This window comes from Periplaneta americana, chromosome 8, assembly GCF_040183065.1.
Source record: "Periplaneta americana isolate PAMFEO1 chromosome 8, P.americana_PAMFEO1_priV1, whole genome shotgun sequence".
NCBI lineage: Eukaryota > Metazoa > Arthropoda > Insecta > Blattodea > Blattidae > Periplaneta > Periplaneta americana.
The window spans coordinates 130,182,981-130,206,895 of record NC_091124.1 but is presented as its reverse complement, the minus strand read 5'-3'; the positions used below and the strand labels follow the sequence as shown (position 1 = coordinate 130,206,895).

The 23,915-nt window shown below is 35.3% G+C and overlaps 1 long non-coding RNA gene across 1 annotated transcript in view; it reads right to left on the bottom strand.

Moving 5' to 3' along the window:
* LOC138705046 (uncharacterized) overlaps positions 1-20,333 on the bottom strand; it is a 132,682-nt gene extending 112,349 nt beyond the window's left edge. The window contains exon 1 of the long non-coding RNA XR_011333555.1: positions 20,143-20,333. This is a non-coding gene — a long non-coding RNA (uncharacterized lncRNA). The remainder of the gene's footprint in view (positions 1-20,142) is intronic.
* Positions 20,334-23,915: the final 3,582 nt, after the last annotated feature.

The following is a 23,915-nucleotide window of genomic DNA, read 5'->3' as shown; positions in this document are numbered from 1 at the left end:
ACGTTACACAGTACTCCAGTTCCTATGAGAAAGATTCTGTCAGAAAATAATTTCTTGGAACTGTTTTGAAAGTACTGTTATGTTATTTTTCCCTATCTTTATCATAGACCCATCTACTGTGGATGTAGATTGTGCTCCTGCTTAGCTTCAGCTAGAAATGACAGACTGATAGTGTGATAATGAACTGAAGGTGATATAAAAGCAGGAAAAAGTCTGTGTGACTTTTACTCACATTTTCCATTAGTCAGATTTCTCAGGCTTCATCAGCAGCTTTCGACAGACTGTGCATGTTCGGACCCACATACATATACGAACATTGTTTTCTTTAATGCAAATAAGTAAATCCCACCATAGAACTAGCTAATTCATCTGACTACAATGTACAAAATTTTCTCAGTTCATGCACTGCCCAGATCATAGTGCATAATGAGCAATGAGTACGAAATAAAGAGGCTAAAAATCTCGTAAAATTAGCATCACAGAAGACCAGGAAATATTTTTACTAATGGTCATGCATTAACAAAATGAAAAGAAAAAGTAGAAATTTAAAATGCAGTATAGTATTTAGTTTTATCTAGCTTTCATTTCATCCCTAACTTATCAACCAATTGCTTTCATAAACGTAAATACCAGTATTAGGCATTCACATTACTTTAAATTTAATTTGATCAATATGAGAAACATTTATTATCACGAAAAAGCAGCCACCATGGCGAGCCTCCGCTGTGCCCACAGTAGCGAAACACGAGCTCAGCGGGCTTCAGAGCTGCCTGAGATGACGTCACAGGGCATCGAGTTGACGACCAATGTCATAAGCTATTGATGTCCTTCGTAAAAATATAAAGTTTTCAAATATTTAAAATAAACTATTATTGCATGATTTGTCGCATTAGGGGCCTACAAATTTGATAGGTGGATCTAGCCTTTCAATATCGTGGGGGGGAGGGGGAGAGTTTGAGCTTGTTTTATATAGGTACCGATAAAAATACTTTAAATAATTTCTTAGACTTTGTCTACACTTCTATAAAGTCGTCATATTTTATCCTTTTACAATGCTATCTTTCATGAGCGTAAGCAAGTGGGTGGGTCAGGGAGAGGCTTTGGCTTACTAAATCTCAAAAGAAAATTTGAAAAATATATGTTAGCACTGAATAAATACAAAAAGCAAACTGAAAACATTGTATTTTTTAGAAAACCTGTCTAATATTAAAATGAAACTATGTGACACAAATCCATATTATTTAGTTACTATCCCCCCCCCCTCCCACTGTTCTGAAGTCACCAACATTGTACCACAGCCAGGGATGTGCTGGAGGGCACTCACAAAGGCTCTCGCGAGTCAAACGCATTTTTCTAATTTGGGTACCGGTAATCAGCTACTATTCTGCATTCTGTTAAAGTGATCGATTGAAAATATAGAAATTTAGTGGCTCTTGCACTGCTTGTTCGAGACTCTCTATAGCTAATTATGATTTCCGAGATTTCGTGGATAACTTAATAGGAAAAAATTGCCCTTTTGTCATTCACTACAGCCAAAGCCAAACTAAATCACGAATTACATCACCATTAGCAGTGCGGAAGCTGTAAGAGACTTCAGTGAAATGAATGACATTGCCATTTGTGAAAGAAGTAGCTTAAAATCTCCCACTTGTCCAGTTTAATGACAATTAAACTTATCGGCAAACCTATGAAATAATGGGACACATTCCAGTTTGTGCTATCCTGTTTGAGAAATCATCGCCTCGGTGGAGCTATTTTGAAGATCAAGAGTTATTATTATTATTATTATTATTATTATTATTATTATTATTATTGCATTTAAATAGGCCTACTATTATAGTCACAATCATGCCATGGTATGAAAGAAAAATTTCACAACCTCCATACCATGGCATGATTGTGACTATAATAGTATTTAAATGCATTAATATGTCACATCAATGGACGTGTATACGTCACCAAACATCGTAAGATGGAGATTATATTATCATTTTGTTCACAATCCCCCATTAATAGCTATATGGACATTCAGGTGGCCGTGGACCTCTGGTTGAAAATCACTGATCTACGCTATATGCATATTTATTATAATAAATAATTTCATAATGTACATAATATTTTAGGTATAATATGATTCATGATTGTATTTGTTAAATAGCAGTCGGTTCTGTGGAGTATTGATGATGATGATGATGATGATGATTATGATGATGATGATTATTATTATTATTATTATTATTATTATTATTATTATTATTATTATTATTATTATTCCCACTTTTGCTAAACATGAAACAAAATTGTTGATAATGAACATATTTCAGGTATAATATGATTCATGATTGTGTTTGTTAATGTGTAATATCAATTTTAAAGTTCTAATATGTGCAACTTACTAAGAATAGTCTAACATTTCAATGTTTTGAAAATGTTTTCAGCGAAACTAAAATTACATATCCAATGCGAACCGGTTGAATTAGCAGTAATTCCATGATTTATTATAATTGCATTTCATTTTGTCCTATATTAGCCTACATGTTAATGTGTGCATGCACGTGTAACATTACACGTAGCTACTTATAAAATTGACAAAACGTATTATATTATTGTGTAACGCAGTGAGTGGAATGTGGATGGCTGTTTAACACAGAAATTTCAATGTGTTTATTACGAGTGTTGACATCTTCATTACTGTCCTTTCTGTTAATATTTTTACTTTTGAAGTTCAACCAATCCATTATTTTATGGTACAGTATTTCTGCTACAAATGTACTTGTCAACGTTTTCAATCATTTTTACAATGTAAGTTATTCAACATTTAAATATAACTTGTTCGTGGATAACTAACTGCTTCTGTGCCTCTGCTAGTTATTTAACCATTAAATATAACTTCTTATCTGACTGCTATTTTGTCTCCGGTAGAAAATTGTAACCATTACTTATAACCGTTATTTATAACTACTAAACAGAAGTAACGGAGACAGTTATAACAGTTACAAGAAAATAACCGTTTGTCACATTCCTATTATGTGGTGACTCAGTATGCAGACTAGGACATATTGAAAAGGATAGAAAAAAATCTTTCCCGAAATTAAAAACTTTAGGGTTCGCAAAAGTTGCATAATGGTGCCAATGTTTCGCACAAGAATTGTTAACCTCCTAGAAGCAATTTTAACCGAGCCACAGAGAAGTTCTTTTTGATTATCTTATTTTCTTATAACATAAGCATGTTTGCAGGTCTTTGCTTGATGCAGACTGCTATAATTTGATATTATTTACTGATAATAGAAAAGGAGTATTATTTTTATGTTCCAAGAGATGGCAGGAATGCAAAATAAAGGATACAAATATGTTACAAACTGCATCAACCCCAAAACTCACGATGGGGAGCTGGCTACTAGGTATCAAATTCCATCCTGTCACGTAGCTACTACTATTTGGTGTTGTTTGTTTATTCTAATTTTGGTTTCATTTTGTTCTCTTCTCACAGAATTGGAATTGCTTTTTTGTATCCAGTGTGGACCTACCAGTGTGGCATGGGAAACAAGAATTTTTTTTCATAAAATTCCTAATCATACAACATTCTCTGCAAATCTTCGTTACTTAAGTAACGTAGGTTCTGGTATAATGAATTCCATAAGAAGACAAAGACAAAATTACTGTTCATTTTGTCCTCAGATTTATTAAACACTAGCCATACCTGTGTGCTCTGCTGCACCCGTTAGAAATAAATATAAAGTAATTACATAATTAAAATAGGACGTTTGATCCAGGGAACATTCGTGTTTGATAGAAGGATAAATCGTTTAATATGTTGCTTAATTTAAATTGCATCCAAATAATTAAAATGCGATCATTTTGGTCCAGAGACACTCATTTGGTGCAATGACAATTCCTTTAACTAGTTTCTTAATTTTTATTGCATGCAAGCATAGTTTAATGAACATTGACATCATTTAGATTTAATGTGTATACTTTATTTTACTTGTTATATGTTTCCATTTTATTATGGTAATAACTCAATTTTAACCCTTGTTTTCTACGTATTCAGTAAATGGCGCTTGGCCCATTATGGTTCTGAACCCTTTAAATAACTTAAATTATATTATATAATATTACTTTACATTATAAATTATATTATATTATATTATATTATATCATATTATATCAGAAGTTACTGTAATAACATTACAGCATTATGTCCATCTAGAGAAACTACACTTTCCAATGCTGAAATAATAATTAATTATACAAATCGGTTAATTTAGCTTCCGATATTACTTCATACAAACACAGAAACATTCTCTGTAGGCTATCTTTCATAGCTTTCGATTGTTGCTGTCCAAGGCCCCTTATAGACGAAGTCATTTGTTTTTTAAGTCATTACACAGCCTTAGATGGCAGTTATTTTAATTTTAAAACTCATTTATCTCATTAAATATCAGTCCTACCAAAGTTTTTCAAGGAATAAAACTTATCGCAAATTATTTTTAAAGAAACTTTTGTTATGTAACATTTTCACAAAAATCAATAATAAGCGAGATATTTCGATTTATTTAATTCAGGCCCCCTTATAACCCCCTTTTAAATAATGTATTTTGAATGCCATATAGCCTAAAATCTAAGTTACAACGAACTTAATTTATATTCCAATTTTCATCGAAATCCGTTCAGCCATTATCGCGTGAAAAGGTAACAAACATACAGACAGACAGACAGACAGACATACATACAAACAAAAATTTCAAAAAAGTGATTTTCGGTTTCAGAATGGTTAATTATATATGTTAGGACCAATTATTTTTGGAAAATCGAAAATTACCAGAAAAATTTCGGCTACAGATTTATTATTAGTATAGATTATTATATACTCAATTTTTTTTATTTGTATTATTATTTAATTCTATTTGTATTTATTTATCTGTATTAATTTCCTTAATCTAACCTGCCTTTCTTCAGTAAATAAACTGCATAACTGCACTTTATTAATTAATTCTTCCTCGCTCTTTATTTTTATGCTTCAAGATATGTTTTCCATGTCTGTTGCTGGGGGGTGTGTTTCAGTAGTGTTTGGCCTTATATTCTGAATGACATGTTTATTGTCTATCAAATTTCCCATACTTAGCCAATGTGCTAGAAAACAGATATTTGCAAAAAGGTATCCTCTGACCATTGACATTAAACCCATAATCGTGGGTAAAATTCCTCTATTAAGTTATTTAAACCATTTTACTTTCTTGGTTTGATACTTTTTCCTTTTTTTACTGGTGACATGTTTTGCGACAAAAGCAACCCTTCTATAATGAGTACCAAGCCACCAGTAGGCCTATCCTGAAAAAGATTTTTTTTCTAATATTTTTCAGAACCAGAATGCATTGTTTAAGTGGTTACATTTCCCTAGAATGTACTTTTTTCCCACTAACTTTAACGTTTGATTGCCCAGTATTTGAAAGAAATGTTCATTCTTTGCGCAGTACTTCTGCCCAAGGACGTTGTGAACTGTCTTCAGCATTGCCATTATTTGTAGAAGGAAAAGTGTCCACTACAGTTTGGAGGAACAGTTTTCAAAATGTGATCTTGTTGCAGATCTGAACCATTATTGGAGACTTTATTAATAGCTGTTGTTTTTTCTTGTCTTAGCCTATATATTTTCCCCCCCAGACTGCTTTCACTTTCTGATCCTGGGTTATATGTTTTGTCTCAGTCGCTGTCATTGTAATGCATAAGATCTGATAGTAAAGATCTCGGGTGGTTGTGTGAACTTTTATCAGCTGTTTTCCTCCAATAATATAACATTATCTGGCAATTTTTCATAGTTCAACTAGTGGCATGCATTCAGTATCCTTCATGTATGTATTGTTATTATCGTTGTGAGAAGTGAAATTCAAAGAAAGTTTTATTATAGTAGACAAAAAATAACCCATACAGAACCAGTTGTGTGTAGCAAATAAATATAAAATCATCTTTTTAATTTGATTCTTATCTATAGAGCAAGTCAATATGCCTATTTCATATTATAAATATAAATACTTACAGGGAATACTCCTATTAAAAACTTTTGCATACCGGTACCTTTGTCCATGTAAACTTGCTCTTGTACTAGAAGAACCATTTTCTTCTACGAGAAAACATCTTACAACACTTTTAATAACTCGTTAATGCTATTCTTCCATATTCTAGAATGTACAGGTGCATAAAAATTTTAAGTAGTCAACATAAAATTTCTCCAGTACATCATATACTGGGTGTTCATTTCAAAGTGTGTTATGACGTCACTGTTGTGAGTCAGCGATTTGAAGCATTTCAGCTTTTATGTCAGAGAAGTTGCCTATTAATCAAGGCATTCAATCTGAACTTGAGAACGTGTACGGTATAACTTGAACGTCGTAGCAACAGGTGGCGGTCTGTACGGTCTGTGTGTACCATAACCTCTTTCGAACTGTGTTTTGCGCGGTTAAGTCGTACGCAGGGTATTTGTTATCATCAGTTGCTTATGGCAATATTCCACAGTACAAATCAAATGCTCTGTGTCCATGTTGATCGTCAAAGTTAATGTCAACAAATACGTAAGAAATCGTCTTAACCCTCTCCCCATATCCCGACAGTAAGAAAAAAACCCACCTCAGTACATGTTTCCAAACAGTTCACATTCCTGCCACTACCGGCGTTATGTACATATCAGTAAGTACTCGTCAGAATGAACGCCGTACTTGCTATGCAGCTTCTCTGATACATAGGTAATACACCTCTGCGGAAGTGTAGGAAGATTGAATTCTCTAGGCTCATCGACTAGCCATATGACAGCATACAGCGAGCCATGACACACTTTGAGCTGAACACCCAGTAGTGATGGTAATAAAGATAAACAGTAAAATCCCTCGTATCCGGCAATACCAAAACAACAGCACTTTTGGCTAGGCTAAAAAAAAAGTCATTCATGTGAAAAGGAAGAGTCGAAGATGTGAGTGGTTTTTGTGGATCGCACATGACGTATATTCTTTACTCTTTACATTGTTCATGCATGAAAACATAGACAGAAAACCTCATTATGTCCCTGGAGATTGGTAAGCTGTCACTTGGGCCTTGCAAAGAATTCGCAGAGACAATATCTTTAAATTTACCACTTGAACTCACCTGTTCGAAGGGGTGTTGGATGAGCCTAAATAGGAAAGTGTGAAATTCTCTGTTCTCACAGCATGTAAAAGTTTCGTTCGGGTGATAAATAGTATATATAAATAAAAATATATTAGAAATATGTTAAAGTGGTTCAAATCATCGAACCCTACTTCATCTTTACAGATGCGACGTTGCTCTTCATGTCACATCGCCACTATTTAAAACTGTCTTAAGGTTACGAAAACATTATTTTTACGGTATTATACATTACAATAAATTATGAAGTGATGAATGTACATTACTGTATTCAGTACTAAAATAAACATTGTACTTATTTCAAAACTTTATTTTTAAATATCTACATATCGTCGGTGAAGAAACAATACCGCGTAACTGACTTTTGATGATTTTTTTTGTTTTTTGGTGCGTTGGCATCCCTGACCATTTGGTAGCGCAGAAAAGTATAATTTCACCATGTAAATGTGAGAAAAAGGAGTTCAAACAATACCGCTTATGTAAATTCCTGAAAATATTACTGAAATTCCGCGTAACTACACTACATGCAATACCACCTAACTGTATTCAGGGTAAATTTGTTGGAAATACCGCGTAACTGAATAAGAAAAATTTCAACACGGAAGAATAAAATAATCCTGTAGGCTATTTTATGGACAAAGTGTGTGAGCCGTGTATCCTCCAATTAGATATTTTCTTACAGTAATGTGTACGGCGGAAAATAATTTAATATACTCTAATTGAATTAAAGGTGTTTTACATTTCTATCAGTAACAAATTGAAATGTAATACATGCTCACTTGATATGGATGAGTTGGTATGGGTTATCGAAAGAAAACACTGAATTTTAATATTTCTCAACATTGCTATGGAAACATGCACGTAAACCTGTGTGTTGCAAAGCAAACGTTTTCCCCGCCAATTAGAGCTGTATGCACTTATCTGACACATCGATACTTCTGTACCTATTAGTTACTGAGTTTCGTTGTAACAAGTGTGAACAATGTTCTGTGAAAACTGCAAGAAAGGGGAAATCTACGTTGGATATAAAAGGCTGAAAATTGGAAAAGTAATGCATGACACACTCAGGGACGCAAATAAACTAGGGGCATCATGTAATTCCGAAATATGTCAAAAATAAAAATTCAGACAATTCAATGTAATTGGAAATGCTGAAAGACAAGAGATTTTTTAATACATTTTGAAATAAAATGACCTGGGATCAGAGAAAACAATACATGAACGATCTTGTGGATGTAACCCTGACAAAACATCCTGGAAAGAGTAGTGGTAAGTCAAGAAGAAATGGTACTTTGTTGCATCATTTCCGTGTGGGCAATGAAAAGTTACATGTGTGCAGGAAACTGTTCTTGAATACTCTTGCAATAAAAGATTGGAGTGTCAGGTATTGGTTAGAAAATTCAAAGCATGGAATGTCCTCTTGTTTCTACTGTTTTTCACACTCATGCCAAAAAAGACAAAAAGGAAGAAGATATACGATTTCTCAGGACATTTTTTGACAGTCTCCCTAAATTACCTTCCCATTATTGTGGACAGTCATCAAGCAAACTTTATTTAGAGCCTATAGTTCATTCCAAAATTCAGTTACATGATTTGTATAAACAGAGATGTGCACGTGAAAATACTGACCCTCTGAGCCTAGATACTTCAACCTGCTTTTCCAGGAAAGTAACTTCAGCATTCAGCCCAAAGAAAGATCAATGTCACATCTGTTGTAGTTACAAAACCGGAAATATAAGTGAAGCTGCATGGCTGCAACATGATGAACAGAAAAAGGAAACTCGAAAAGAAAAAGAAAAAGATAAAGAGGATGCTCAAATGGAACTGGGCAATGTATTCACCATGGATCTCCAGGCAGTCAAAATAGTTCCATGCAGACAGGCAAGTTCTGTGTATAATAAGACTAAATTATGTGTGCATAACTTTACAGTTTACAACTTGAAAAATCATGATGTCGTATGTTACTGGTTCGATGAAACGCAGGCAGAATTGGTGGCATCGGTTTTCGCCAGTTCTGTCATAGATGCATTGCATTACTGCATAAAAGAAAATCCTCTGTCAGTAATTATGTACTCTGATGCATGTATGAGTACATACCAAAATAGAAATGTAGTCATATCTAATGACCTCCTTGGTCTAGCAATTTCTACAGGTGTGTTGATTACCCAAAAATATCTAGAGAAGAGTCACACTCAGATGGAGTGTGACTCAGTTCACAGTGCAATTGAATACAAGTTAAAAAAATAGAGACAATACTGCCCAACCAGTATGTTTCAATAACAAGAGAAGCAAGAAAGAAACCCACGCTTTACCATGTTAATCATTTAGAATATTATTCCTTGAGAAATTGCTGACGAAAGATTTTGGATGTATGATTCAATTCGCACAGGAAGAGGAACTAATGATCCCGCTGTAACTGATCTGAGGGCAATACAATATCGTCCTGGTGGTAATTACAATTTTTTTTTCAAGTTTCGTTTCACTGAAGACTGGCAAGAAATGCCAAGGCGTCCCAGAAAACAAAGTACAGAAGTGACCTACAAGCAATTATATTCTCAACCACTGAGAATTAAAAAGTCAAAGTGGAATCACTTGCAGCAACTAAAAAGTGTTTTGCCAAAGGACTGTCATGCATTCTATGATAACATTGGTTATGTGTAATTATGTTTATAAGAAAGGTGTATTTTCTTATGTCATAAATTACAATCTTAAAAACAACACTGTAATTCATTAACACGTCTCACAAAATAATAAAGGTAATTATAATTATATCATATTGATCTTTTTCAAGGTAATTGTTTTACAGGAAACCTTTCCAAATATTGTTTAAGAAGTACAATATTTTTCTGTAAAAAAACTTAAGTAATATTAAAAATAAAATTAAGAGTATTAAAATATTGCTTACGTCTTTTAATTGTAATACTTCTTCACTTTAAAAATGTTCTATCATTGAAAATTAAGTGAAAACTAATTTAGTGCAATACCACGTAACTGACATAAATCTTCACAGCTAGCCTTCTAATATCATATAACTACCATAAATAACTTAAAATTGCAATATAATTTTATTTTCGGATACTGTAACATTTCTAGCGTTATTTACTAATACCATGCCGAATTTCACATTGCGGAAGTGATTAGTTTTTTAAAAATTACGTTTTCTGTTTGTCCTGTAAAATTTGCATTTTGTTACTTACGTGGTATTGTTTCTTCACCGACGATATATGAAAATTATTAAATTTAAACATGGAAAAAAATGTTTGTGCAGTTCAGTACAGTATATCTTTACATAACCTATAAACGTATTTTCCAATTATCCGGCAAAATCAGTTATCCAGCACTAGCTTTGTCCCACAGTTGCCAGATACGAGAAATTCTACTCTATATGTCGACATAAACCATGGATACTGACAAAATGTTAGAAAATAAGTGCTTAAGACAAATTCGAATGATTGCATTTGTCATTTGAGCATGCTGGATGGTCATTTTGTCTATGTTCATTGAACATAGCTCAGGGGGCACCACGAGAAGGCGACCATCATCAGTCCTTATTATGGCTGGGCATGATTGTTCGGCAGCTCATTTATACAGAATTAGAATCTCTCTCTCACCCAATTGTGTTATGTGGAAAGGACGTAATCACATGAAAAATTGCGAAGCTTTGCCTGTTCGTCTCAATATCACAGAAAAATACTGGACTGCAAGACAGCTGATGGCTTCATTAACATGATATCAGAGCATTGGCTACCTACCTACCAACCAACTTTATTATGACTTGTATTCCACCCAGACACAAGTCCATAATACCAGTACCAAATGAAAACTTAAGTTATTCTTTTTAATTGCTTATCAGAAACTAAAAATTGTAAGAAGAAGATGACTTATGCTCCATTGACCACACACCGAAGAATTATGAAAAAGAAAAAGAAATAAAAATTTTACTTTATACACTAATCTTTAGACCTCCTGCGGCTTGGTAAAAAATTTAATTAGGGATCTGGATTTTTTGCTGCTTATAGCAGAGACCACAAGGCAACTTTTGCACACCCTTACATTTTGAATTTCCTAATTTTTTTTTTTTCGATACACCCTATTGCAAGCTGGACTTCTTTACGTCTTATATTAAAGTCTCTCTTCTGGCTCCTTATACTTTGGAATTAAAGTACAGATTTATAATCATACAGTCATGACGAGTATAAAGATAAGACAGTTGAAAGTTCGAAACTAATACATAATCAACAAAAGTGATACTGGAGACATCATATTAGTTACCATTGCTAGTTTCAAAAAATAAATCACAGTATAATGCAGTTGAATCTCTTATTGTTCCTGACACTTTGATTATAGCAGATAAAATGTTAGACAAAAGTAATAAAACAATTCTGAATTCTGACTCAAATGTATGGCATAGAATTCATGACATGGTACAGTTACCCTTAAAAGGAATGAGATGACTCTTGGTCGTCGGAAGTTAAAGTTTTACAGCGCGGTTCACTCAATATCGACGTAACGATATGTAACATGACAAATACAGCAAGAATTGTTACGAGGACCACAACAAGGACAAGGACCAAAATAAGAATCACGAAGAAGACAGCCATTTAAGGCCACGATTTCACAACATAGCTCGGGTCACAAACTATCATTGCTTCTCTGTACCGAATGGCAAATGCCTGCTATGGGATCTACATTCTAGACTGCTGCTGTCACTGTCTCGTCTCGGTAGCTCATATAGTAGCGTGTCGGTTCCACTGCTTAACCGAAACGTCTCGTGTTCGATCCCAGGTGAAACTTTTTTTTATTGAGTTGTAATTAATTTCTTCAGAGTTCCTAGACTGTCTAATTTGTCGAAAAATATGAATAATTTATGCCCAATTTCTGGATCTTACAAGTGGGCTGAACCTCGTCAAAAAAAATAAATAAATCTTACTTGGAAGTTAAGAGTATTCTTCCTCAAACAAAAATCATAAGAAACAAAAAGAGACCTGTCAACTTAAAATCTTGTCCACATGCCATCAGCTTCTATTACAGCTCTAAGTCGGTCCAGCATGGATGTCACGAGATTGTGGAATAAATTCTAATCCCCGGTGAGATCTTCCCAGGTTTCAACAACTTGATCCCACAATTCGTCTCAATTTCGAGGGCGTCGGTGGGCATAGGTGGCTATCCTTCTCTTTTTCAATTCCGCCCATAAATTTTCGATGACATTCAAATCAGGTGACTTCAGAGGCCAATTAATGATTTCGATCTCGGGTCTCCTTTGAAACCATCTTTGAATGCTTGCGGCTTAGTGCACGGGATGGTTATCCTGTTGGAACAGCAATGTTCTTTCGGGAAAACGTTCTAGGGGCGGAAGGAAGGAATATATTTTCCAGAATGTGCTCGTAAGTTCCCGCATTAAACCGGCCATCGATGCGTTCTATAACGCCAGGTCCATCGTAAGACATCCACCCCAACAGGATATCACAGTCTACTATATACAGTCACGAAGCTTGAGTTTTGAGGGTGCTAGAAACAATAGACTATGACGGTACTATTTTGCATTGCCTGTAATGAGGCGATATTAGCGATCCTAGTGGTGAGCAACTATCTAATGTTTGCATATTTACTACGTATTGAGCTTCGCGACTGTATATACTAGACTGTGACGATATGCTAAAGCGCCCCAATCTTTCACGTCGGTGCACATAGCGCTGATCATGTCGGAGACCATCCTCACGATAGACACGGACAGGACATTCGTAATCACTCGAGATGGTTGTTTCGTCGGAGAAAATTACATTTCTCCAATCGAAATCCACTCGATTGGTAGCGAAGGCAAGACGGTCGACAGCTTGTGCTTCCCACAATATTTCCATTTGCACAGCCCTCCGGCTCCTAATACCGCGGTTCCTCAACCTGCTGATCACAGTCTGTGAAGAACCGGGAAAGTTAGATGCTGCTCTTATTTCGTTAGCAGTCCGAAAGGGGTCCTGTCGAACTGCCTCGAATAAGAGAGCATCCTCTTCCAATGACGAAATCCGGGGATGCCCAGGAATAGGGCGATTTTCGACCTCCCTGAATTTTGGTAACGATGAACCCACCTCTCGGCTGTACTTCCAGGAACACTGACCAAACGGCCAGCAGATCTAGCCCCATATCCAGCCTCAACTAGAGCTATGTCTCATGTCACATCAGTTCGCCATTAAGATGAGAAATGAGGGATGATGATAATACTTTAGTGTAGACAATGACTATTTAACGTGATATAGAATTATTGAAATAAGGGTCATCTTGCACAGCAGTGGCGTATACTGGTTAAAGGGTTTGGGCTACCACTGACCCTATTATTACACAAAATATATTTTAAAATCCCTATAATAAAATTCCTTACATATTTACGTGAATTCCAGACGTCTTGATTGGGACGAAAATACGTTGATGACTTCGTCCTTGAAATTACAGTTGGGCCACTTGCAAAGTTTCTGTAGAAATGACTTTTCAATGGATATTAGTGCCAAGCTGGATAAACGTTCTTGTGTATGAGTTGATCTACAGTAGGATTTTATTCTCTTCAACGCAGAAAATGTTCTTTCTACCGATGCTGACGTAGCTGGTATTGTCACAATTAATGTTGCCAATTTAAGGACTTCAGGAATAACTTGGTTCAGCTGGTTTTCATATATGGCAGATAATATTTCATGGATAGGTTTGTTCGAAAAATCAAAGACTTCTGCTGAATATATTACACTTAATTCATTTTTCAAACGTACTTGATCAAAGTGACTGTTATAGGACTGAAATAATTTGTTTAGTGCCTCATTCAGGAAGTTTTCTCTATAAGCAGAGAATTTTTGAGATTCTAGAAGATGTGTGAACTGAAGCTTTCCATAATCAGAAAATCTGTCAGTAATTTCCATGTGCATACGATCTAGTATGCTGTAGTACAGCTGCCTGTATTTCAATTCATCATCTCCTTTTCTTCGCTTTAATGGTGGTTCCATTGTATTGGCTGAAGAATTTTCATTTTCTATATTACTCCATATGGACGGAAACCCACTACGTCTGAACTCGGATATAGTATTTTTTTTTAACTTTGATACCTCTTGCAAGTAGTATGCTATGTCTAGACTTTTTGTCTGAAGAATATTGTTGAGCACATCTGTATGTGCGAACACTCTAGCATAGACTTCAAGAAGAAATATATTCTGAAACTGTGTGAAAAAATTCAAATATCCTTGAGCCTGCACATTAGACAATGGACAAATAGTGCTTGAGGATACTTTTCTTGAACTTTTGTTTTTAAGCCATTAATATTTCCCGCCATAACTGAAGCACCATCGTATGTCTGTGCAATTAACTTATTGCCGACATTGTATTCTGCTATAACACCTTCCACATGCTGAAACAAAGCAGCAGCAGTTTTGTCCGAACTGACATTTGTGAATCCTATAAACCGTTCTTGAACATTGGCAGTACTGTCGACGTATCTTAAAACAGTGGACAATTGACTCTGATTAGAGCAGTAACTTGTTTCATCAACAACAATGGCCACAAAAGGTTTTATGTTCTTTATCATAACCCCACTTATAGCAAATATTAAGTCATTCTGAATTGCGAGAGAAGTACCACAAAATACTGTTGAACTCTCAAGATAATTAGTCAGTAAATGGTCAAATTCACTTAAGGAACTTAAATATTCAATATCATTTCCTATATTGTCTGATTCCACACTCTCGTTATGACCCCGAAAAGCCAATTCTTGTTTTCCTAGAAAGCAGACTGCGTTAATAAGATGCAGTAAAATGTCCCGATTTTTTTTTTCACAAGAGCATTGTGTTGGTTGATGTGTAGAGCTTTTTGCTTATCTAGCTGTAAATCAATTCTTGTCTTCCCAAAGTTTGCAAAGTTCATGCTACTACAAATACGAGCTTTTGATTTGTCGTATTCTAGGACTGCCATTCGAAGGGAGTTCATATTAGAAAACCCCTCTTTTGATCACACATTAGTTTCGCAGCTAAATAACAAACATGGCCAGCAAAATAGTTTGGACAGTTTAGAAGTACCACACAACCAATTCCACTTACCATATGATGTTGAAGTGAAATGGCGTGTGTACTCTCGCTGTTTTTCTTTTACGTCCATGGACAAATTTAACTCAGGAGTTGGTCTTTCCATTTTCACAATTTCAACTTTCTCGTTGTTATGTACAACGGTTAAAAGGCACTTTTAATAAACCTTCTATTACACAGTCATTTTCAACACAAACCTCTCCAGAAACTTGTTCTGCCATATTTTTCACAATATCACTTAATTGGGAAATTAAAAACTTAATAATTCACAATTAATATAACTCTTAGACACTCGAACAAATCACAGATTTAAAATAATGCACTGCAAGAACACAATCACATTCAATTGCTAGCATACTAAGCGTATTGCTGCTTCGCGCCTGCGAAGAAACCGATCATGAGAGTGGCAACTCGCCCGCCTACAGTGCACGATGGAAACAGGAGGGAGCGGGGGGGACGGGCAGTTATGCGAAGGACAGCGTGAGCGAAACGGTCACAGGCTACCTCACGTAGCAAGCGGTTTCTCCAGCGATGCCGCCTTGACAACTTGTTTCTTTTCGAGAGCAGAGAGCGCATATAAATCTAACAATTATTTTAATTTTAATTACTATGGTAAAACTAATAATACAAGATTATTACATTATGTTATATTATAAACTTTTTCTTTTGTAATTTCCTTGGGCTACCGCCGGTAGCTCCGGTAGTCCGCAAAATACGCCCCTGTTGCACAGTAAGAGTTAATAAATCAACTCTAACTTAAATATTTAAATAATAGGATATAACAGGAAGTCCAATTGTTGCGAAGCTAATCAAATTAAATCTAATTACATTAAGTAAACAAACCCAAAGTTATGACACCACATTGCTACAGCTAAATTGTAGGTTATTAACATAAGCATTGAATAGGTCTGTGCTTATGCGTTGGACGACAAAACCAAACATCGAAAAGTTCGAATTTTGCCGAGGAATGTAACTTCTTGCTTTTTATAATGTAAATCAGACTTCTAACTACAATCATTCATATTTCTTAATATATTCATTAATATTTATAGCCAACATTGAATTTGTAAAGAAAAGACTTTAGAAATCTCATATGGAATTTGTGATCTGTAGTGACATAAACCTAGATTATCTCTCGGAACTTTTCCGTAAAAGTAAATTAAATTCACTCCTTGAAACTGGAAACCTTAGTCGTAGAGTAATTTTCCCACCAGCATACAAGCTGAAGTAGCACAGCCATTGATAAAAGTTTTGTACACTGAATTAGACTGAATTCCTATTCGACAGCACCTATGATCAATGGCTTGTATGAACATGATAAACAAATCCTGTTTCCAATGTTACTGAACAATTTCAAAATATTAATTTAAAAACTAAAAAAGGGTCGTAAATGCTGTATCTAGTGATTATTTACATTTATGTTTACAAAATGAATCTTGGAAAAGCGTATATGTTACTGGTACTACTGATATTAAGAGTAAATGTATTGTATTTTTTCACTTCATTTCAGAATCACTTCAGTGGATGTTCTCCACTCAATGTTGTGAAAAAATTCAAAAGTAAAAACATGTAGATAATGCAGGGACTTAAAAATCTCATGTATTAAAAAGAAGAATCTATATATAATGAGCTGCAATGTAACTATCCTCATATTCTTAAATACTACAAGAAGTACAGTATAATTTATCAAAATTTATGAAAGAGGGAAATAGAACACATTTGAATAGAAAAGCACAAAATCCAGATAATGCAATTAAAGCTATTCGGAATATTATTAAAGTTAAACTTGTAGATATCCTAAGAAAGAAAATATTTTTTCATTAAAATTAGTGATTATAAAGTAGAGGATCCCAAATCTATTGCAAATTCTTTTAACGTCTTATAGTGTATAGTACAGAAATATTATTGACAACTTAAATATTCAAGATTTTGCAAAAGATACTGCAATTAGTTACTTAACACATGCATTTAATAGTTAATATTAATATATGTAATTAATCAATAACTGCAACAGTGCTTATTCATTCAATCATAACATGAATGAAATTGAATGCACATTAAATTAAACACTATTGAAAACACGTAGATAAAATAGTTAAAACCAACTGAAGGGGTGAGAACGAAATAATCCAAAGCCACACTCTTAACAAAAATTGTTTTGTGCGAGTGCATTTATTATACATATGGGAAAGCTACTAATAAAATATTGTAATAATTACTCAACAAATGTAATAGCCTAAGGACTCTAAACCTTTGTAAATGTTTGTCTGTGTGGCTTAGGAATATTTTTTTAATTTCATTTCAATTGTTAGTTTTTAATATATATATATATATATATATATATATATATATATATATATATTTGCATTTACATTGTGTGTGTGTGTGTGTGTGTGGTGTGTGTGTGTGTGTAAAAATGCATTCATTTGATTAACATTTATAATATTATAACTTGTAATTTTGTAATTTCTGTGATCGTTAACACTTAATCTGAGGACTTTGTAAAACTCTATTTCAACGTTATTTAGAAAAAAAAATCGTTGATATAGACTAAGAATGGAACTCGCTCTCTTCTACACAACACACAGAGATCTTAGCGTCTGGGCTATAGCAACGACATGAAAGCTTTACTTTCTGTGCGGAGTGTCGATCTAGTTATGAAGGTCCATTGTCGATTTAACTACACGATTTACGTATATATTTATCTTTTATTTATGTAATATTATCATATTTTTTTGCGGGTATTGAAGTGAATTCCGGAACGATGCTAGTAACAAACCAAATAGCTTGAATCTAAGTAACTCAATATTTGTTATCTTGTGTATCAGTGCTCTGGTCTCTGATCATGTGCAGTGTTTTACATCTGAGACTTAGGAATATTTAATTGTCTCATTCCTTTTCAGGGAAACTGTACATGAAGTTATTGAGCAAATAGTAAGAAACATCAAATTGGACAAAAATTTGCAATTCATATTGAATTGATGGATGTGTCTGATGATGTAGAGTCATTTACTCTATATGTTCGCTATTTTGATGTTAGACCTAAGAAATGTGCTATTGCTGATGAAATTCTAGGATTTAAAGAATTATCACAATATACAAAAGGGGAGGATATTTTTTAAATTCTTGATAATGTTATAAGATTAGAATTAAATTTGTTATAGGACTTGTGCATGTATGTGTGCTCCACAGATGGAGCTGCTCCATTGACAGATCAGAAACGTGGTCTTGTTGCTTGTACTCGCGAAATTGACCCCAAAATAATTTGGCAACATTGCATTATACACAGAGGAAACTTGGTAGCGAAAAAAATAATTCCTGATTTGCACGAAATGTTGAACATTGCTGTAAAAAAAATAATAAATTTAATTACAGTAAGTCGCATGCACTGAACTTTGTGTTTAAAAAAAAATGTGCGAGTAGATGGGATCCACATACACTCAATCAACTGTTTATAACACAGAGCTGCAGTGGATACCACGAGGACGTGTATTGACTCGCCTTTTTTAATTGGAAAAACGAGGTACATGTTTCCTTATAAAATTAAAATTATCTGATGACGTATTTTGAAGATGAAGAGTGGATTTGTCAGCTAGCTTATTTGACGGATATTTTCAACAAAATTAATTATCTGAATCCTACTCTCACCAAGATTTCAACAAAAATATTTTCAAAGACCATGTCAAAGTGAAAGAGTTTTGTAAGAAAGTTTTATTTTGGATTGACTGCGTTAATAAAGGGAATATTGAAGTTTTACCAATTCTGAACATATTGGATAAAATGAAGTCAGTATTACTGATGGAGTTTCTGAAATAATCAAATGCCACTTAGAAAATCTCAGGATACAGTTTTCGAAAAGAAATTGAGAAGATTGGATTAGAAATCCGTTTTCCACCACAGCCATTAATTCCCCTAAACTTCCCTTAAAACTGAAAGAAATTCTACTAGAAATGTCCGTTGATAGTTCACTGAAAATAAAATCAGAAAACTTGTTAATTTGTGACTTTTGGTGTTATGCTCGCAAAGACTATATGGAATTCAGTGACACTGCCATTTCACACCTTCTGCCATTCCCCTCTACTTATTTGTATGAGCAGGGTTTCTCTCCATTGACATCAATCAAAACAAAACACAGAAATCGCTTGAATCTAGAATCACCTCTGATACTCGCAGATCATGAAGACTCAGCCAAGAATCGAGTAGCTAGCATGCAGAGAACAACCTCAAACATCTCATTAATAGGTCGGAACCCTCAAGTTAATAAATATAATAAGATAATTTTTCATTTCTATAATATCTGTAACCTCGTTCCTTTCATTAATACACTCGCCGGCAAAAAAGTGAATCACTTTGTAAAATTTTGTTTTTGTTAAAATTTTAAGGGAATATTTAATTTTGTGGCGTTTCTCTTTATAAAGAAATGTTTTCATTACTGTCTGGTAAGTGTGTGGTGAATGTGGTCCGAATTTATCGACTCTTTGAGATAATTTTCCCTTCCATTAACTTTTATGATTTTATGATGCTCCCTCTTTACATGGTTCCTCACCCCTTAAAAAGCTTTAAAGTTACTGTAAACATCTAATAAAATGTTCTTTGTAAATTCAGGGGAGTTCCATGCCATTTTATTCAGTTTCTGTTCGATCCTTATTGAGTCAAAATGCCACACTCGTCCTGGCTGGAGCTGCACAGTGCACAGATCTACTCGTGAATCTGTTGCTGTGCAGGAGAGGGGAGGGGATGATAGTTGAAACCGGCTCAGTGGCGATCTACAAGTACAGTCATTCAAGCGTTGTCCGTATCCCTTATACTCTTTATACCTTATCTTATAACTTAAAGAATTTGAAACATGCAATCATTAATTTATTCTGACAAATTAGTAAACAAACAGAGCACATTAAATATGCTGAAATCACCCAAATAATACACTGAGTTTAACAACCCATTTTGTTCCTAAAGCTGGAAACAGTTTCTTCAATTTTATGTTTAACATAAATTATTCCTTCTTTCAACAATCGTAAACTAAATTATTACATGAAAATAAAGACCACAAATATGTACAACTATTAGATCGACTTCTCCAACGAAGCTCGAAAGCTGCACGGAAGAATAAACCTTGGAGCAGCTCGGTGTTACCAATATGGGCGACAAAGAAGAATCAACGAAAAGGTCAAGCAGAAGAACCGGTACGAAACCAGCGAGATTCAGAGACTCAAGCGATAGCGAAAAAGAAGAGAAAAGCAAAGGAAGTAACTTAAAAGCCATGTCAGCACATGCTTAGCGAAATCAAAGAAGTCAAAAAACAAAACCAAGACTTCAGAGAAGAGACTAAAAAAGACATCACAGAGTTGAAACAAGAAATCCACAAGATGGACACAAAAATGGAAGAGAGATGCACAACACTCGAAAACAATGTCTCAAATTAAGACAAGGCCATGAAGGCGGAAATCAAACAACTAGAAAACCAGATAAAAATGCTAGAAGAGGAGGAGGAGAGAAGGCAGAGAAGAGAAAGGAGAAATAATATAATAATAAAGAGCAAGACATTTAATGAAGAGATGGGAGACGGAAAAGAAGCAAAAGTTATAGATATTCTGAAGAAAATAGATTGTAACGCGATGCCCATAAACACAATATATATAGGCAAAAATGGAGGGGGAATGGGGATGGTAAGGGTAGAGACAAAAGACTTTTCCACAAAGATAAACATCCTGAAAAACAAAAGCAAGCTAAAAGGAGAAGAATGCTATATAGATGCAGATCTTACTAGACATGAAAGAAAAATACAGCAAGCACTGAGACTGAGGGCGAAACAAGAAAGAGAGAAAGGAAAAGTAGCAAAGGTAGGATACCAAAAAATACTCATTGACGATCAATGGGTAAATTGGAGGGACATCGTTCCAAAAAACCACTGAAAAGGATCGGGACCTCACCACCCGAAAACGCTGAAGAAAAGACTGATATAATAGTAGCAACCCTCAATGTACAAACACTCCGCACAGAAGAAAGAGAAACCGAACTGTAAAATGCACTACAAAAAATAAGATATGATATTTTAGGCCTATGCGAAACCAGAAAAATGGGAGAAGCCATCATCGAGAAAACCAACGGTGACCTGTTTTACTACAAAGGCACAACTCCAGGGCAAAGGGGGATAGGATTCTTAATTAAGAAAGAACTAAAGCCTACAGTAAAAGAAATAATAGGAGTATCGGAAAGAATAGCGGTTCTAAAACTACAAATGAGGAACCTCACAACAACAATTATACAAACATATGCACCTACAGAAAATAGCAGCGAGGAAGATACAGAAAACTTCTGCAATGACCTGGAAGCATCACTCAATCAACACCGATCGCAGAGGAACTTAATCATAGGCGACCTAAATAGCAAAATGGGAAAGAGAAGCCATGCAGAGGAGGAGGCAGTGGGACCACACGGATACGGGAACAGGAACAAGAGAGGAGATAAAGTGGTACAATTCGTCCAGGAACATAGACTAAAAATAGCAAACTCTTTCTTTAGGAAACCCCAACACATGAAATGGACGTGGCGTTCACCAGACGGAAAAACAAAAAACGAGATAGACTACATCTTATGTGATAGACTCCAGGATATAAAAGATATACAAGTGGAAAGCAACCTAAAGTTCAGTACCGACCATAGGATGGTGAAAGCAAGCATAACAACGAAACGAGAATCAAGACATAGGAGGAGACCCAACTGCAGGCAAGCGGACCGGCTAGATGGAGCAGAGCTTAGTCGACAGATACAAGAGAAGATAACAAAAACAAATTTTATCACAAAGACAGAAGTGCAAGAGTTATACAACACAGTAGAAGAATGCATAAAACAGGCAACAGAGGCGTCAGCGGAGAAACTGGGAGATAAGACAAACAACACCAAACTAAGCCCAGAAACCATAGAACTCATAGCAAGGAGATCGAAGCTACTGCAAACCAGAAACAACTCAGAGATTAACAGAGCAGAATATGCGCAGCTCGATAAAATAACCAAGAGGGAAATAAGGAAGGACATACGGAGATACTGATCTGAGGTACTGTAACAAAACAAACCCTAGAAACATCCAAATCAATAAGACAGGCAAAGCGAAACCTGAGCAAAGGCAAACAATGGATGCTTGGAACAAAGGACACGGCAGGGAACACTATAAAAGCCAGAGGAGACATATTGAATGCAGCTACGGAATTCTACAAACTCCTCTACGCAACAACCATACCCAGAAACAACGCGCAAGGGCACGACCCCTCAAATACACAAATCCTACCTATCCTGCATAGTGAAGTACGAACTGCCATCAATGAACTGAAAAAAGGAAAAACGCCGGGGAAGGACGGGATACAAAACGAAGTATTAAAAATAGCAGAACCACACATTACACCCATAATCTCCCATCTATTCACCAAAATCCTAGAGACAGAGAATATCCCAGACCAATGAAACACAAGCACGATAATATTACTCCACAAAAAAGGTACTAGGGATGACATAAATAACTACAGGCCTATAAGCCTTATGTCGAACCTATACTAACTGTTCACGAAAATAATTACCAGAAGATTGACTAAAGTGTTGGATGAAAAACAACCACCAGAACAGGCAGGCTTTCGCAGAGGGTTCAGCACAGTAGACCACCTACAAATGATAAATCAATTGATCGAGAAAGCAGAAGAATTCAACTTGAACATTTATCTTGCCTTTATTGACTATAGTAAAGCCTTTGATTCTGTGGAACATTCGAGCATAGTACAAGCACTAACAATACAAGGAATTAAAGCAAAATATGTGCGAATACTACAAAGGATCTACAACCAAAGCCACGCCAAAGTCAAAACTGAAATAGAAGGAAAGCCATTCAACTGGAAAGGGGAGTTCGTCAAGGGGACCCAATATCCCCCAAGTTGTTTACGAGCGTGATGGAACATATATTCCAGAAACTGAACTGGAACGAAGACTGGGGTATCAACATAAACGGAAGCTATCTAACAAACTTACGATTCGCTGATGATGTTGTCCTATTCAGTAAAACTCCAGGAGAATTACAAACAATGCTCGAACAACTACATGAACAAAGCAAAAAAGCTGGTCTCACACTAAACAAAACAAAAACCAAACTAATGTCAAATGGGCCACAAACAGCCATACTAATAGATAGAGAGACATTAGCATATGCGAATGAATATACATATATGGGGCAACTGATTTCATTTCAAGACAAAATGGAAAAGGAGCTGAGACGGAGAATCTGCCTAGCCTGGAAAGCGTTCTGGGGCCTCAAGTTCATACTCCTAGACAGAAAGCTAAGCCGGAAAATAAAATTTCACACTCTAGAAACATGTGTATATCCTATGCTATTATACGGATGTAAAACATGGTCGCTAAGATCACAACAAACGAACAAACTTCAAATATGTCAACGTAAAATGCAGTGCAAAAACTTAGGAATATCCCTGCGAGACAGGATACCAAACACCACAATCCAACAACTAGCACAGACAACAGACGTCGCACAAACAGCCACACAAAGCAAATGGAAGTGGGGAGGACACATTGCCAGACTACAAGACAACAGATGGACCTACAAAAGTACTGTTTCGGACACACGGATTGGGCAAAGGATGCAAGGCAGACCATGACGCAGATGGGAGGACATCTTCAAAGATCAAGCAGGGCACCAATGGACACGGATAGCAA